This window comes from Ambystoma mexicanum, chromosome 3q (genome assembly GCF_040938575.1).
Source record: "Ambystoma mexicanum isolate Mex_15411 chromosome 3q, UKY_AmexF1_1, whole genome shotgun sequence".
Taxonomy (NCBI): Eukaryota; Metazoa; Chordata; class Amphibia; order Caudata; family Ambystomatidae; genus Ambystoma; species Ambystoma mexicanum.
Window position 1 is genome coordinate 477,756,549 of NC_090926.1, and position 16,340 is coordinate 477,772,888.

At 45.2% G+C, this 16,340-nt stretch overlaps 1 protein-coding gene across 2 annotated transcripts in view; it reads right to left on the bottom strand.

Moving 5' to 3' along the window:
- The window catches only part of GABRB2 (gamma-aminobutyric acid type A receptor subunit beta2), a 1,186,575-nt gene that overhangs the window by 869,212 nt on the left and 301,023 nt on the right, over positions 1 to 16,340 (bottom strand). The window lies entirely within an intron of this gene.

The following is a 16,340-nucleotide window of genomic DNA, read 5'->3' on the forward strand; positions in this document are numbered from 1 at the left end:
AGACCTCTCAGATGTCTTTAAGTGGCTACGGCTTGACTACGGTCAACGTTGCAGGTAGTTGCAGATCGAGGAACTCGTCTGGTTCGAAAATGTCTGCTAAGGCAGACTGCCGTACGTGCTCATAGAGGCACTTCTGCATGGTTCTTCAGTGGGCTTGTGTCATCTTTTAAGGCAGACAGCCCACAGTTGAGGAGTGTGTTACAGGCAGCTGCCTAGTCCTTTGTTTCAGGTTCAGAGACCTTTTGACACTTCCTATTCAGAAAGCTTGTTGCAGAGCCTAGCAGAGCACGCTGTGTGCTGGCATGGTACCAGTTCTGGAGTGGCTGGAGGGTCCACTGAGTTCTTTTTCTCCCGTTGTTGCCTTGAAGAAGATTTGGGGCAGGATCTTACTTCTCTCTTTGGATATCCTGGCCTTCTTTCAAAGGCGGAAGATGTAAGGCAGCCTGCACCTTCAGCCAGGGTCCAATGCTGAGTTTTTTTTTCTTACTTCTTGTGAAGCCTTCGTCCCTCTTTTAATGTCAAGTGGACCGCAATGATTGGTGTAGACAAAGCCTACCTTTGTAAAGCAATCCTGGGGTCCCTGGCAATAACCTTCTGTGTGGGTGAGGTCATGACAAGGGGGCTTTGCAACAGGAAAGGTAAAGGGGTGAAAACAGGAACAAGGTGTGCCCCATAACTAATATGGTGGTATCCTTTGCTCCATGTAAAGAGTTATGGACTCACTCCCTTGTGATTCTAGGTCCCATCCATCCTCATGTCTGTTGTGTTCAACAAGTCCCTCTGCTTAATTGTCCTCACTGTGTGGTTCCTGTTAAAACGACAGGTCTCCCTTGAAGATGCTGAGGGATCGGACTCTGGCTCCTGCAAAACACATTCTCATGCCTTATAAATTGGCTCCCCCTAACGGGTGTGGCCTATTGCAACAAAAGAACCTGACAGCTAACTGCCAAGCAGGGACTAGTGCAGCCAGTTCAAGTCTAATTGCCCCAGAATTGCCAATTATCTAGACCAATCCAGCTCCACCAGCTTCAAACCTGCTTATTGTGTACCTTGGATGGCCCTTTCATTCCCTAGTTAGGACCAAATTGTATCTGGTACCTCTGTTTCAGCTTTTTAGATTATTCATTGTCTTCTTATGATCTTACATAGATGATATGCAGGTGTGCATTGGGGCCCTTCTGTTTGAGCGTTTTACCCAATTTCCTGTCCCCTTAATATGCTATATAGATGTGCTGTATGTTTGTCTTGAGGTCTACAACCTTACATCAAAAGTTACAATCAAAAATGTGATTTCCAATGTAAAATTCAAAGGCAGGTTTATCCCTACTTATGGGACATGGCATCTCCAGTTCCTCTGGTCTGATAACAGCACAGCTGATGTCATACAATGTTAGTTCATCAGAGCTCAGGACTGGGGCATTCCTGACTGAGGTTGCGATGGTGCAATGTACTTTGGAGCTCAGAGCTGGGAAGGCAATTTGTGTATCAGTACAGCACCTTTGAGTGATTCCAGGATCTGGCTGACCCTTGTCTCAGACAAAGTTGCAAAATTTCCTTCCCCCGGCTGATGGGGGGATTTGATTACTTGAGAGGAGACGGATGCTGGCTGGAGCTCAGAATGATTTCAATGAATTTATAAAGCATTTGTCTAGGCCCTGTGGCAGCTGGAAACTAAGCATTTGTTTTTAGTACCCAGGCGTTCATCCTGAGAACCACCCCCAGGCAAAGTCATCAGGTTTTATGGTACACTTCAAAAGCGAATGTTTACACCATTCTGCTGGTAAAGCATCCCCCACATTCTATAGCTTGTTGGGGGATGTTTTCACCTTTGCCTTCTAGGCTCAAAGCTGTGCCTGATTCAGAGATGAGACCATTAAAAGCCATTTTATTTTACCCACATTTCTTTTCTATTTCCACAAAACAGAGCCACATTATCACATGTTTGCAATCAAACGCCTATGAAAGACATATCTTTCATATATCTGTATGTTTCTTTATACAGATGTGATTTCCAGTCCATCTTGTAAATGGAAACAGACACAATGCAAGAACTAATTCATTTTTTTTCTTTAAACTGTTATGCTTTTCATATCAGATTGGATTTATGTGTAAGTTTAACAAAATGTGATGAATGTTAACAACATTTGATGGATTCATTCTGTTCACTGACGTACTTATCTCAGGTCGTGTCAGTTGCTTAAGGCATATATTTTGATTGCTGATGGGCTGCTATTATCACACAATTCCTTGCACGTGTCTTTTTTAGATGCTGTGTGCAGGCTGCTTTAAGCTGGCACTTTTCATTCGTTGCATTCTTTCCTTCTTTATGGAGTACTCTAGATATCAGGCAGCGTAAAGTTATAATTAACAGATATTCTGAGAATAACAATAGTCAGAGGATTTTGAAAAATCACCTGTCTCTCTTTGCCACCCCATCCACAGATAAGTACAATAATACTGATGATGTTGTATAAGATGGGTGATGCCCAAGGCAAAGATTATGATCCACCAGAGTCCAGGCAGAAACGGCGGAAAGTTGCGTTACTGAGGACGAGCAGGAGATTGACACCCATGACATCGCAGATAAAGATTTTCTAGTGGTAGTATCAAAGCCCCACCCCCAATGGGTGCACCGTTTCTTCAAGAAACAGCCTAACAGTCTCTGATTAGAAAGCACGTAGCATCACTGCATGGCAACCGAAACACCACCAGCCTCAGCAGTAGCACCTTTGCACCCACATGAGCCCACTCTGTGTACTAGCCCACAAAGAAAGTCTAAGGTATTGCAATACTTTACATAGCATGTACATATGCCAAATCTAGCCATTTGTACACTTCCGGAAAACAGTGTGCCAAATAAAGGAAGGGAGCCACTGAGGTACCACGTCTATATATTCCTACGTGCAGTGGCACACTGCACAGCAACGGTAAGAAGTTAACATAGCTGTTGCACATCCGTCTCTATAACATAGGAGAAGCATAATGCTGCCAACAGTCTGTGAAATTAATCCTGACAATGTTATTTCAGGTGTTTTCACGCTTGGGATTGTGACACCAAACTATGAACCCTTTCCCCCATCGGAACATAGCAGTTATCTTCTATGTGTCAGGCCAGTGTTATATCAATCATTTAGTGTGTCCAAACATATCACACCATGGTAAACTGGCCTTAATAGAGGCAATAAACATGTTACCTTGTAATCTGGTACCATATTGGAAAAGCCATTCATTGATGCCTTTTCTCTTGCAAATTAGTGATGGAATTGAACAATGACAGCAGTGAGAGGAAGAAAACATCCACTTTGCAATGGATGTATAGACGAGTTGTCATATAATTGGCAATATTGCTGTTACAGCACATTGGGCCTCATTACGACCCTGGCGGTATGGGGTTAGCAGCGCAGTTAACCCCATGCTGCCTTATTACGAGGTCCAGACGTACTTAGCAGGTCCCGCAAGCGGCCCAGCATATTAACAGGCCCGTTATTAACGGGCCTGTTGTTAGCATGCTCCCCATTCCCATTGAGCCCTATGGGGTTCAAATGGGAATGGGGATTCATTTTTACAGGGTCCAAGAAAACGGCAATTGCCTGGTCCTCCAAGGTCAGCATGACCCGGATATTGCCTTTTTCTTAGACCAGTAAAAAAACATTACCAGCGGCAGCCGTGCCCTTATTAAGGGGACGGCTACCGCCAGGGTCGTAATTGGGCCCATTGTGTGGTCTTTCCTTCATGAGGGGTCCCATAGTAATGCAAGTGGGCAGCAGGTGTATGGTAGTCAGCACCAGGTAATGCACATGCACAGGTTTCAGTACAGAGTGCACACAGATGCTGACATCTGGGAGAAGGTGCAATAGGTGGAGGACTCATAACTTGCATTTCAATTTAGCAGACAATGGGCCTCATTACGACTCCGGCGCTAAACCCTGGTGGTCCATGCCGGGGTCCGCCATGGTGAATGGCGGAATTACCACCCCATTCCAAGGTTGGCGGGGTGGTAATTCCCCATTCACCATGGGCCCTTCCCCATTCCCATTTTTGCCCCATAGGGCTGAATGGGTATGGGGAAGGCGCTAAGTACGGTGCCGCAAATTGCAGCACCGTACTAAGCACCAAGGTCCCTTTGCGGCACCCTACATTAACAGCTGGTAAAACCAGCCGTTAAGGTTGGGTCCCGCAAAGGGACCTCGTAATTAGGCGCTAAGTGTTTAACGGCGCCGCAACCTTTTACGGCGCCGTTAAACACTTAGCGCCTATTGCATTTCCATCCTTTGGTTTCGATCCTTTGACCTATAACCGGAGCAACACTGTGCAACACGATTAATCGGTAGCCAGTAGATGTCATACACTGAATAATGATGTGCAGTTGTTTCACGGTACATGTTGTTGGGAAACTGATAGCTCTAGTAGTGAATAGAAGGTCTTGACTCGTTCCGTTTTCTAGTGCGTAAAGATTGTTTTTTTTAGTTCTTGTCACGTGATAATTACACCACTTGTCAAAAGTTCTTATGTCCACCCACACACATTCTCAGGTTCTCCAACAGGGAAGAGCCATCCCTTAAGCTTCAGATCTCTTCTCAAGGCAGAGACAATGTCACAGATTCTTGGGTTTGCTCACTGCGTGCAACAACCTCTTAAGGTTTTCATTTTCTTCTCAGGGTAAATCAATGCACAACAACTTAGGCTGTTTTAGGCTGTGTTCACAGGACACAGCTAAAGTGCTCAACTATATTTTTATTGGCAAAGCCATCCATTAAAGTGTGTGGGGGGTTTCCCCACTGTGCACAGCCACCTACTATCTTTCTCGTGTATGTTGACAGGGCACAGCCTGGCACTGGGGTTCTCTTTTATATGGTGCACAGGCTATCAGTAAGGTTTGCATGTTCTCCAATGGGGCACATCCATGCCGTGAGGTTCTCAGGTTCTCCAAAATAGTGCAGCCAAACCATGAGGTTCTCAGGTTCATTCAGATGACACAGCCAGCAAACGAGGTTGTAAGGTTTTCCCACATGATACAGCCACACCTACAGATCATCAGGTTCTTTTGTGTGGCAATGACAACCTCTAAGGTTCTCCAGTTTCTCCATATGGCACAGTAGTCCCCCTAAGATATCACATTCTCCCATAGGGAATGCCGCCCCCCTTAAGGAGCTAAGGGTTTTTTCTGTTTTTTTTTAAACATAACCACCTACTAAAATGATCTAGATCTTAAAAGGGGAAGGCGCCAACTAGATGTCTCTATTGTATTCTCCAGGCACTGCCCTGACTAATTATCTACAGTTCTCCCAAAACCCCACTTATGAGTGTGTAGTCACTCCATGAGGCCAGTCACTTCTCCGTGACTGCCTCATTCATTTTCTCCTACACTGCAACCTGCAAGGGGTACTCGTGGCACAGCTCCATGTGCCCCTACAGATTGCCCACCACCACTACATGTGCCAGCTTTCAGAGGCCAGCAAAATGCCTTCAATAATGGCAGTAGGTGTATCCGTGCCTCATGATGTAGTGACGGGTGCCCCGCTAAAAGACTGGTGTTGCTGGTGGCACACTCACACAAACAGAATGTTGGGGGTTTGACTGGCAATAAGGCCTGCTGATGTGCAAACATGTTGGCTCCACTGGTACTGATTGTGCAAGCTAGATTGGTGTAAGGTTTTGGGCATGGATAACTCAGTGCTGCCACAATCATTCAATAGGACACAATAGAGGCAAGGCACGAGAGTAAAGGGCAGCGTTTGTCTTTTCTTGTATTTATAAGCAGGAAACGAAAAACACTATATCAAGACATAAACAAAAAAAAGAAAAACACTAATTTCCTACAAAACACTTTAAACAGCAGGCACTAGACACATGACCAACACTGAACGGCTACAAACCCTAAACACTCCTCAAGACCCTGCACCTAAGCTCCAGAAACCCATCAAAACATCCTTCAATTGGGAGCATGCACTGTGTACACCTTCCCTTACCTCCTAGCAACCCACAAAGGAGCAGTGAGCGGGTTGAGCCTCGTGTAGGAGCTGGAACCTCCTTGAATATATTCTAGGGCTCAGATTGGCTGAACAAACTCAACGAATCAACCCAAGAGCTCTCGGATTGGTTGGACGAAAATGGTAAATACACACATGATTTGACCTGTGATCTTCGGCTTGTAACTGGATGAGCATTTGCAAGGACCTTAGTGGAACTATGCCCCATAAGCACCTCTGCCCACTGTAGAACCAGACGTATGCAACTCTCTCCTAGCACCTCCCTGTGTCATTTTCCTAACTCCAAACTGACTCTACTAACATCTCCCACAATGCCCTTTTTCCTGATTCACTCCCATCGCTCGTCTCAATAATACTTTTACACTGTTTGCTTCCGTCCATTGGCTATTTCGGCTATTTTACAGCACTGTAAATATCCGTTGTTACTACCCAACTCCGTGGTAATCATTGCATCAAACTCAGAAGGATGCATGGTTGAATGAAATTCAAACATATACATTCATAATGCACAGAGATCTTCAGAGACCCATGCATCGTATGTATCTGCCCATGTGGATGAATTGACTTAATTAATATCAGTACATGTTTCCTCATCTTTCATCCTATTTCACACTGCATGCAAAGCAACTTCTCAGTAACCAACTTTCAAAACTGATTGAAACTGGTCATTTTGCAAATCATGTGCTGCTGTGTTCACGTAGCACCTAGTGCCAGTTTCATGTGTACATGTTTTTGAAGCATGTGCTGAAACCAAGTTCTCCATCAGATGAAGACGAGAAGTGCCAGACATCTCTTCTGACTCCCAAATCCATACTACTTCCAAGGTTTAAAGGTAGAGACTGCAATAAACTGTGTGATATGCTCACCTGTATATAGTCATATCCTGAATCATCATGCAGCTCCCTTGTATGTGTTACATGAAGTAAATGTGCATTTTCACAAAGTAAACCTGTTTTTTTTTTTTTATCAAGCAGGCACAAATAAAAAATAAAATGCACAGCTTTAAATAATCGGTTTATTTTGTGATTGTATCGAGCAGCGCTGTTTAAGCAGCATGCAGAGATTGGATAGCTAAATCGTAGTGTGAGTGGGCTTTCAGAAGCAGTTACTCCAATCGCATTTCAAATCACCTATAAGTAGCGCTTTTTAGGGATCCATGCAGGGCCAGTCTTACAACAGATTGCAACCCAGGCTGGAAACATTGTTGGTGCCCCCATTCCCCGACCTGTGATCTCATGCATGTGTCATGGGCTGAGCAGCGGGAGTGGGGACTATGAGTTGACAAAATTATCAATGCTGGCATCTGCTGAATTTGATGAACCTCAGAAAACAGCAATAAGAGGGTCAAACCCGGACAGGCCTGGTTATGTTAGTCTGCTTTTGCTCTTCATTTTTAGTAACAATGACCAGTTTGCGCTGTGACCCAGGTCAGAGAATCGACAATTTCAGATCTACACTAATGTCATTCGTATGACCTCAAACATTTAGCCACTCTTAAAAGGTGATGAACTGGGCTTGACCAGTGTTACTCGAACCTCCAAAAACAAACTCCAGCAACATACCCACCGATAGCTGTACAAGCTCGTCTTTCTCAGCATTAAAATACATGCATTTATGCAATATGTATTGCATAAAATATTTCACGGGAAGTTAAATATATTTAGGAGGGACACACGTAAACAATATCACTACTCCATGTGAGTGGTAAAGTCTGCTTTAAACATATGCAGAGAGTTAACATGCATGTACAATTCAACATAGCTCCCAATGTTAATGTTGGAGGGGTGGCGTTCTAAAATTATGACATTACAATGTGGACTTTACATTGAAACACACTGCAGTGCATTAATGTGTCAGAGAAATTGCAGTTTGAGTATTGGGGTTTGTTTCGCTCATGCTCGTGAACTCTCAAAACTCTTAAATGTTTCCTTTGTGATCACTCATTTTAGCTCCCGACAGCACCATGAAACTGTAAGATTGCAAAGGAAAATCATGTCTATCATCCCAACATGAAAACAAAGACAATCAAATTCTTAAAGGATGGAAGTTGACCTTTTCTTGGGACTCGTTAAGTTTACTTTTTGCAAATAACTAGTCGCGTGCTGCTTGAATAACAGCGGCCCTTGCACATTGTGCAGTGTATAGACGAATTTCATTCCAAAGGACTTGGAGTACTGTGGGTATCAGGGGAAGCATCTCCAGTGTACCCCAAGCGTAGTGCGTTTTGCCCTCCACCCTCACCCCCCAGCCTTGCAGCCCTGAGCTTTTTCATATTCTCCATTATGGTAAAGAACATTGTCCCGAGCTTGGGAGAGAAATGGACTATGCGGAAGGAGCTGCCTCCCCCGGGTGTGTTTAGCTGCTGCTGTATCAAATGCAGAAATGGGTGGCATCAAGAGGCCACGCTCTGAAACATCTTTTGCACACTGTTTGGTCACACGACAGAAAGTGTGAGCAGGTGATTCCCCAACATTTGAACCATTCTTTAGAGACCTGGCTTTGATTAATGTGGCGTTAGCTAGTCATGGCCATTTCCCAGCGTTAGTGTTAAAGGAGATCGAAGCTGTACCGTGCAGGGTATTTTAAAGGCCATGAATTGATGCTACAGCATGTCGCCCCCAATGGAACAAAGAAAGTGAAGCACGCATCCTACAAGTCTGGGTATTTGCATTATACGGAAGACGGGCCAACCGTCCCCGAAGACGGTTTCTACTGTAGTTGCTGAGTCGCTTTCCTAAGCCAGCTGCTGTGCAGACTTCGCTCAGCTTTTGGTCCAGCGCCTGCATCCATCCTTCACACCATAATTCAAAAAGCGCGTTTGTTTTGGTGTTTGTCTCATTAGACTAGCGTGATTGCAATTCCAAACAAAAGAAGCACAATGACAAAGAAGAATATAAGACAAGTCTGAGCGAACAGTGAAATGTATGAAACTCTTGCACTAAAATAAAGTCAGCAGTGCATGCCCAGGAAATAGGGAACGACGAACAATATGCTCGGGAGCGGGAACTAAGGGTGCGTAGTAACCCCCAAACCGGCCCAAGCGTGGTACTGGCCCCCAGGGCCCCGCCCTCAAAGTGATTTTGGCCCGGCCAATGGACCGACCAATCCATTCCTGCTGGAACATGCAACTGTCCAGGATCTGCTGACAGTGACATTCTGCCCAGGTCTTCAGAGAACCACCCCTTTAATCTCCTGAGGTGAGTCCACCACCAGTGCTCGCTTCCTTTTTCATGACTACTTGAGCCTTGACAAAAGTTTCTAGCTTTGTGGCCTCCAGAGGCTGTTCTTGGATGGCCCATTGATCTCTGCAATACCATTTTAAAATAAATAAAATGCCTATGCAGCAATAGGCCTCATCTGCGAGGACGGGAGCAGGAGGAAAGAAGTGTGCTTGCCTCGGCAGGCTGTAGTTACTGCCGGGTTTCCTGAAACAAGGCCAATCAGCGAGGGCAGGATGCAGCAACTGTTTGTATTTGCTGATTGCGCTGCTGCTTGGCATTGTGTGCTTGTGATGGAAACAACTTCAGGATTTAGTGACCCTCTCGCTCCTCTTTTCTGTAATGGCCGGGCCGACAACACAAGCCAGCCCCAATCGATCCACACTTCAGTGTCAGTGCACGCCCATAGCCTGGAGGAGGGCACACCGCACGTGCGCCCATGGCCCCGGGTGGCGCCAGCAGCGCCGGCACCACCCGGGGCCGGGGGAAGGTAATAAAGCAACAAATGTTCCAAATTTATTTGCAAATTGCCCTGCCCTGCTGGAGGGCCGAGGCCAGGCCTGTTTCTTGGCCCGGACGAGGCGGGCAACTGCCCGGGACGCAATTGCCCCAGTCCCTGGAGCCTCTGGAGGGGATGGAATTCCATAGTTTGTGAGGCAGCACATTGACGTGGGGAAAGTTCCACAGGTCAGGTGGTGGAGCTGCCCCTTCCGACTGTAATGTCACGTAGTACAAAAGTATTAAGTGACATTACAGAAGTCAGAGCCTCCCTCTGACCACTTTTGCACCACTTGGGGTGGGGGCATGAGCAGAAAACTGCTAATGGTGGCCCATTAGTCACTAAATGGTTTTGTGCTGGCATTGGGATGGAAGGGGAGGTGCAGTGGGCTTTGCGGAGTGTGCGTGCCTTGCAGGGACGCACCGTGGGCCCCGACACAGTAGAAACAGAGACCCGTTTGGGCCCGTGGTGCATCCCAGCAAGCCCAGAAAATGGCCAAAATAATAGTTTAAAGCAAAGCTATTTCTTTCATGCCGCTTCATTTCCAAACTATATATCAATTACACTTTAAACCACTTCCATGGCACTGGCGATTAGTTACTTCACTATGCGGATAATAGTTTCGACCAGTGTTGCTGAGTAAATATTCTTTAAGCTAAGAACCTGTTTATTTATTTATTTGTGAAATGTTTGTCAGGTACATGAGACAGATAATGTATTTATTTATGCAATGTGTGTCGGATACCTGTATCCGACACACATTGCATAAATTAATAAATATGCAGGTACCCGACAAACATTGCATGAATAAATAAATAATCCTGGTCCATGTATCCTTACAACAGTAAAGACTTTACTGTATCAAAGCATAACCCTTGATTCCCATTCAAAGAATGTTAAAGTGATTGTTTATTGGGTTCAGGTGTCTCCTTGCCATTGTCCTTTTGGCTTAGGTTGCCTCCAAACCCCCTTCAGCATCTTGTGTTCTTTGTTTGCTGAATATACTGCATTCTGTGCCATATTCAATTCATGGTCTCTTGGTTGGTGTGCCCAGTCCTCATTGTCTGCAGCCTAAGTGGGACTGGGGCATAAAATTGTCTTGGGCACCAGTGAAAAAATGGCCCACCGTTGCAAATGGCAATTCATTCCTTGTGTGATGGACTGTTTGACTTTGGGTAGGAGTTCCTTAACGGTGTAGTTTGGGAATGGCGTGCAGGGTGCAGTGGGTGTGGCCCGCGGAGTGCGTCGGGAGTGGAGGGCGGGGTGCAGTGGGAGTGGCGCATGGGGTGCGGGGGAGCGCTTTCCTAATGTTTCGCCCTGGGCACCAAATTGACTACAAACTGCCGAGGTCACAGCCTGCAGCAGTGCCAGTGGCAGAATACATGTGTAACACATTTGTTTCCTAACATTATAAAAATTAACAGGCACATTCATTTTTATAATGTTAGGAAACAAACGTTTTACACGTGTACTCTAGCACTGCCCTGCCTGAGGGCCGAGACTGCAGTCTGCAGCAGTGCCAGTGGTAGAATACACGTGTAACACATTCTTTCCTAACATTATAAAAATGAACAGGCACATTCATTTTTATAATGTTAGGAAACAAACGTGTTACACGTGTATTCTAGCACTGTGGACTGCTGGTGCGGCGCCCCCTAGAAGCTGACTGATGTCAGGCAGCCACCTGAAGCAAAGACCGGCCTTGGGTCCATGTCAAAGACAATGGTGATTCTGTGGGATATTTTCCGAGCACACATCTGTGCTTGGTGCTATCATCAGTAATACATAGCTGTACAATGGAAATCAAAACCGAGAAGAACCTCTTTAAGTGGTACTTCGGGAGCAGGGATCGGCACACTGTGAACCGCTCGCATCCTCCTGAAGACGCTCATGGGCGCATTGTAGAGAGCAACCTTCAACGCTTGGATGATGTCCCAGGGCGAAGAATACTCTTTGATAAATGCTGCGATGAAGTATGCTGACTTGAGACACATTTGCTGGAGCCTGAGAGTTGCAAAGAAGGTCAGGCCCACCTGGAACACTCAAAAGAAGTAACATAATAAGGTGTGATTGCCTAGGATGGTTTTACTTATTTCTTCTGTTTTGCTGATCTTCACAGTACCAGATATTAGCATATGATGTGTCTGTAATTGCTTATGCTTCTTGTCCTCGTCTGACTAAGCCCGAAGACGCTACCAAGGATTTAAGAGGGATATTAATTCTCATTGTAATGCTGGCACAAAGGCAGCTAAAAGCAACAGAGGCTCTCGAGGAAATCCCAACTTGGTGGTTGAAGGAAAAGAAAAGCATGTTGGGATCTTATGGATCAACAGTGTGGGAACCCATCGATTTCTGAGTTTGGCAAGGACCCGCTAATGCCTGTAAATTGGCAAGCATGCACAGTGCAGTCCTACATCTAGATGACTGCCTTGAGAGTTTAACTACAGGAACATCATCATTGAGTGAGGTGTTGCCCGGAAGTGTATGCCACATAGCTAAACATTCTCATTCTTATTCAAACACTTTTTAGATGTTGCTATATCAGGATACAGGCAAAGGGTAGCTAAAACAAGGTATTAAAACAATCAATGCCACACGCCACTCTTCCTATTGGGATGGCTGAGGCAGCGGCATGGTAAAGGATGATAGGCTACTCACATTCACTCTTACTATTTTGGAAAGCACACCTAGTAATAGCCACACTGGGATGTGTTCAGAGTTTCAGATCGCCTTGCTCAGGGCTTCAGGAACATAGGCCAGTTAAGCTATGTTGACTAACCAGGTACTTTTGAGGTACCCAACAATTTAAACATCAATGGTCAACACATATTGGGGCATACTTCTTTCCAGGTATTTATTTGCAGTAGTAAATGATACATTGTAGCATTTCTTAACCCAGCATCGTAATGACAAAAGACATGTATCGAAGCAACCATTTACACCATGCAGCCATTTTGTAAAATATTTTTCCACCGTCAGCGTGTGTATTTTTTTTTCTCTTTCCCTTTGTTATTGGAGTTTTGCCTACTTCATTACAAGCACCGAACATCTTCCTCTAAAGAATTTGCATTGCACAGGGCTGTCAGCGGCAAGGAACAATTATACGTAAGTACATATCATTGCTTTCCTATTCATGGCGAGACGCTTGAAAGTGAAATGACATCATTTGCATATCAGCCTGTGCTTGTGCACAGCGGCAACACTCAGCGAAGCCACTTACACGACACTACCTGCGGCACTCGAATGGAGACGCAGTGCATCTATCATGTTGTTTGGGGAGAGATTGGGGATGTAATCTGTGTAATATATTGCTGGTCACAGAGGCCATACATTTAGCATATTTACCGCCATGAGGGCCTTGTTTGCTCTTGCAAGAATTAGTCAGAGTGTGAAAGCAAATGCCTGTGTGCTGCACCACGCGGCAGATGGCTGGAGAAAAGCAAGTCATAAGATAAGCCTATAAATGGATTCTGACTGTGCCAAGCCTCACACAGTCGAAATTTCGAATACTCCAGCAGAGTATGCCTGCCTTTCTTCAACCCATAACCCGGAGGAGCAGCCTGCTGTTACCGGATTCTCCCCTTGTGACTGTGCTGTGAGCACGTGAGCTGTGGAATGCCTGTGGACGCGTGTGGAATAGTGGATGCAGAATTCTGAGTATTTTCCTTTGAGTGTTCTGTGAATGCAGTTGGAGGTGAGCGGATTGGATCAGAGGGTGCCGGTGGATGTCTTTATACGCCTCATAGCTAATGTACTTACCTTTGTACCTGCTGATATTTCGAAGACCCCAGAGAGTTGGGGTGCCGTTGTCGATCAGTGGCCACACTAGATGGAACTTCAGGTGGGTAAACCTTGACCTAGAAAACATTCTGCCTATGGCATATCGCGATATTGTCCGATTGTTGGACGGGTTTGCACTAACAGAGTGCAGGATATTGCAACCATAGTGAACGTCCATGAGAAGATGACAGTGAAATTGGGGCAGGTGTTCTCCCACCCGCAGAAGTCTGTGTGTAAGGCCATGTGTGTGGCTAAGACCCCCTGGTATGACACAGAGTGCCGGCAGGCGAAAGGCAAACTTGTACGGGAGGCAAGAAAGTGGTGCTCAGTAGACAACCTTGCTTTACAGGGAGCAAGGAGTTAGTCTGGGCAGGCCCCTAAAAGATAAGAAAAAGGCCTGGTGTGAGGAGACTTTGGAATCCCTTTTGAAGTGTCCCAATAGATTTGCATGCCTCAGGGCCAGTCATATGGATACCGTATCTGACTAAATTATTCAATGCAGTCTTGGATCACAATGTGGCTCCTGCTTCCTGGACTAAAGCTCAGATAGTCCTGATTTTTAAAAAAGTAGCCCGAGAGTCACCTGCCACCTATCGGTTAATATCCTTATTGGATGCGGGGACCAATGTATATACCCACCTCGAGTCCTGGATTAGCAATACTAATATTATAAATCATCGGCTGGCAGGGTTTTGCAACGGCCTGAGCACAGATGATTAGAGCCTGAGGGTGAAATTGGTCTGTGACAAGCATGCTGTCCTCAGGAAAATGTGTGTCTATGCGATATACGTTTACCTGAGGTCAGCATTTGACACAGTGCCTAGGTGTTGACTGTGGGAGGTTTTACGAGAGTTGTACATTTATGTCCACTTTTTTAGGGCTATACAGAACTTGTATTCAGAAAACCAGGCTGTGGTTCACTTGAGACTCAATGGGAGCACTTCTAGAACAATCAGGAACGAGGACGGGGTATGCCAGGGGTGTGAATTTGAAATATTCGTCAATGACGTACTGGATGAGCTCTTAGTCGGTGATCAGATGCCCCAGTGCCAGCTGGTGTAAAGACCACTGCCCTATTATTTGCTGATGATGCAGCAGTACTGTCACCAACACCAACTGGTGTGTGCAAAGAGTTGGAGAACTTTGTACATTTCTGTAAGAATGATGGCTTGGCCCTGGTTCCTGAATTCATGCAACATTGATTTAAGGCCATTACTCTTTGAGTCCCTCAAGATCCTCACTGCGCTGTTCGCTTGAGGTTCCCAGATATAAGAACGCAAGGGTACGTGGATGATCTAGTACTATTTGTGGTATTACATTATGGAACAGCCTCCCCTTGGGTTCCAGGGCAATGTTGACTTTAAATGTGTTCAGAAAGAGATTAAAAACACTGCTGTGCTGATTCAAGCACTCCCCCCATTTCCCATCACTGCTTTGTTTATGATCTCGGAATGTTAGTAGAGTGCTGAGAAAACCCAGGATGCAGCGCCTGATTACTCTGCCATGGATGGAGTTGTTGCAGTTGCTTCTGAGGATGCTGCTACTGTAATGCAATTAAATACCATACAAAGCTACACCTCAAGACACACTATCTGTGTAATGTCTCTTTTTAAACTATTGATTGAAATGATGAGTTTTGCCTTGCATCAGCTATCGTAGCATCTCTGCATGTCTGGCTTTCAACAATATTATTTCTTGCTGTGTTGCAGAGGAAATGCAGAAACATATAAATGTGATGCTTGAATTAACGATGCGTGTATTCATTTGTGACATTTAGACTGAACACAAGGGGGATGGCTCACAAAGACATTACTATGATTAACTCTGACTTACTAACTCTGATTTAGTAAATCTAGTAAGTCTATTAATTAAGGGCGTGGGGTGATGACCTACCCTCAATTGTCGAAGATGCAATGGAGAGGCTTGAGTAGCTTCACACCCGCATCTACCTGTTGTGATGAGAGCTGCTCTCCATGGTCACGAATGCTTACCAGTCTGTTTCAGTAAATAGACACAATCATGCATGTCCATTGACCCATGTTCAGTGATGTCCAAAACTTGAAAAGACACGTTAGGTCGTCCAATTTCCCTCGAGCTACATGCACAGGGTGACACTTGACAGGCAAGACCTTAGGTTGCTGACAGGCATCATAATGTGGCCGTCCCATGCATGGGAAGTAATTGCAAATGCCCAAGCTTATGAACTAACCAGCCAATGGGTGGCCTCAGCCCATTCTGATTCCCTCCGAAGCTTAGAATAAGTTGTGACTTTCCCAGAAGTAGACATAAAACAATAATTGCAGGTCTGTAAGTGGATTGCACATGTGTACATTCTGGTCCAAGGGCTGTGTTCTTTATCATATGTATGTCCGTTCCATAGACAATTCAATCAAGCATTGTAAGTTGTAGATGGACCCTGCATTGTCTCTGATTCAACTATCGGCATTGCATCCCATCACCGGGATTTGTTAGAAATGTCTTCCAAAAGAAACAAATAAATACAACATATACATAGAACTATCAAATACATGTCAACTCGCACATGGCCTGCAGCTGTTGATGCATTGAGCAGAACCGGGGTGTGTGACGAATGAAAAACTTTATGTCTGATTCCTGTTTCTTGACACATTCCACGTAAAACTGCTGACACATGAAAGCTTCAGGACAGATAAAAGGGATCAGGAGTGTTGTGTGCACGTGTGTGTGTGAACACAAGACTTTGGATGTTTAGCGTGGGCGGAGTGTAGACATGTGTTCAACATTTAGAAAAGATTACAATACTGTGTTTTTCTGGAGAAACTCTAGCATGAACTCGTTGAAACTGGGCATTGAATGGGGCACTAGATGAGCGTA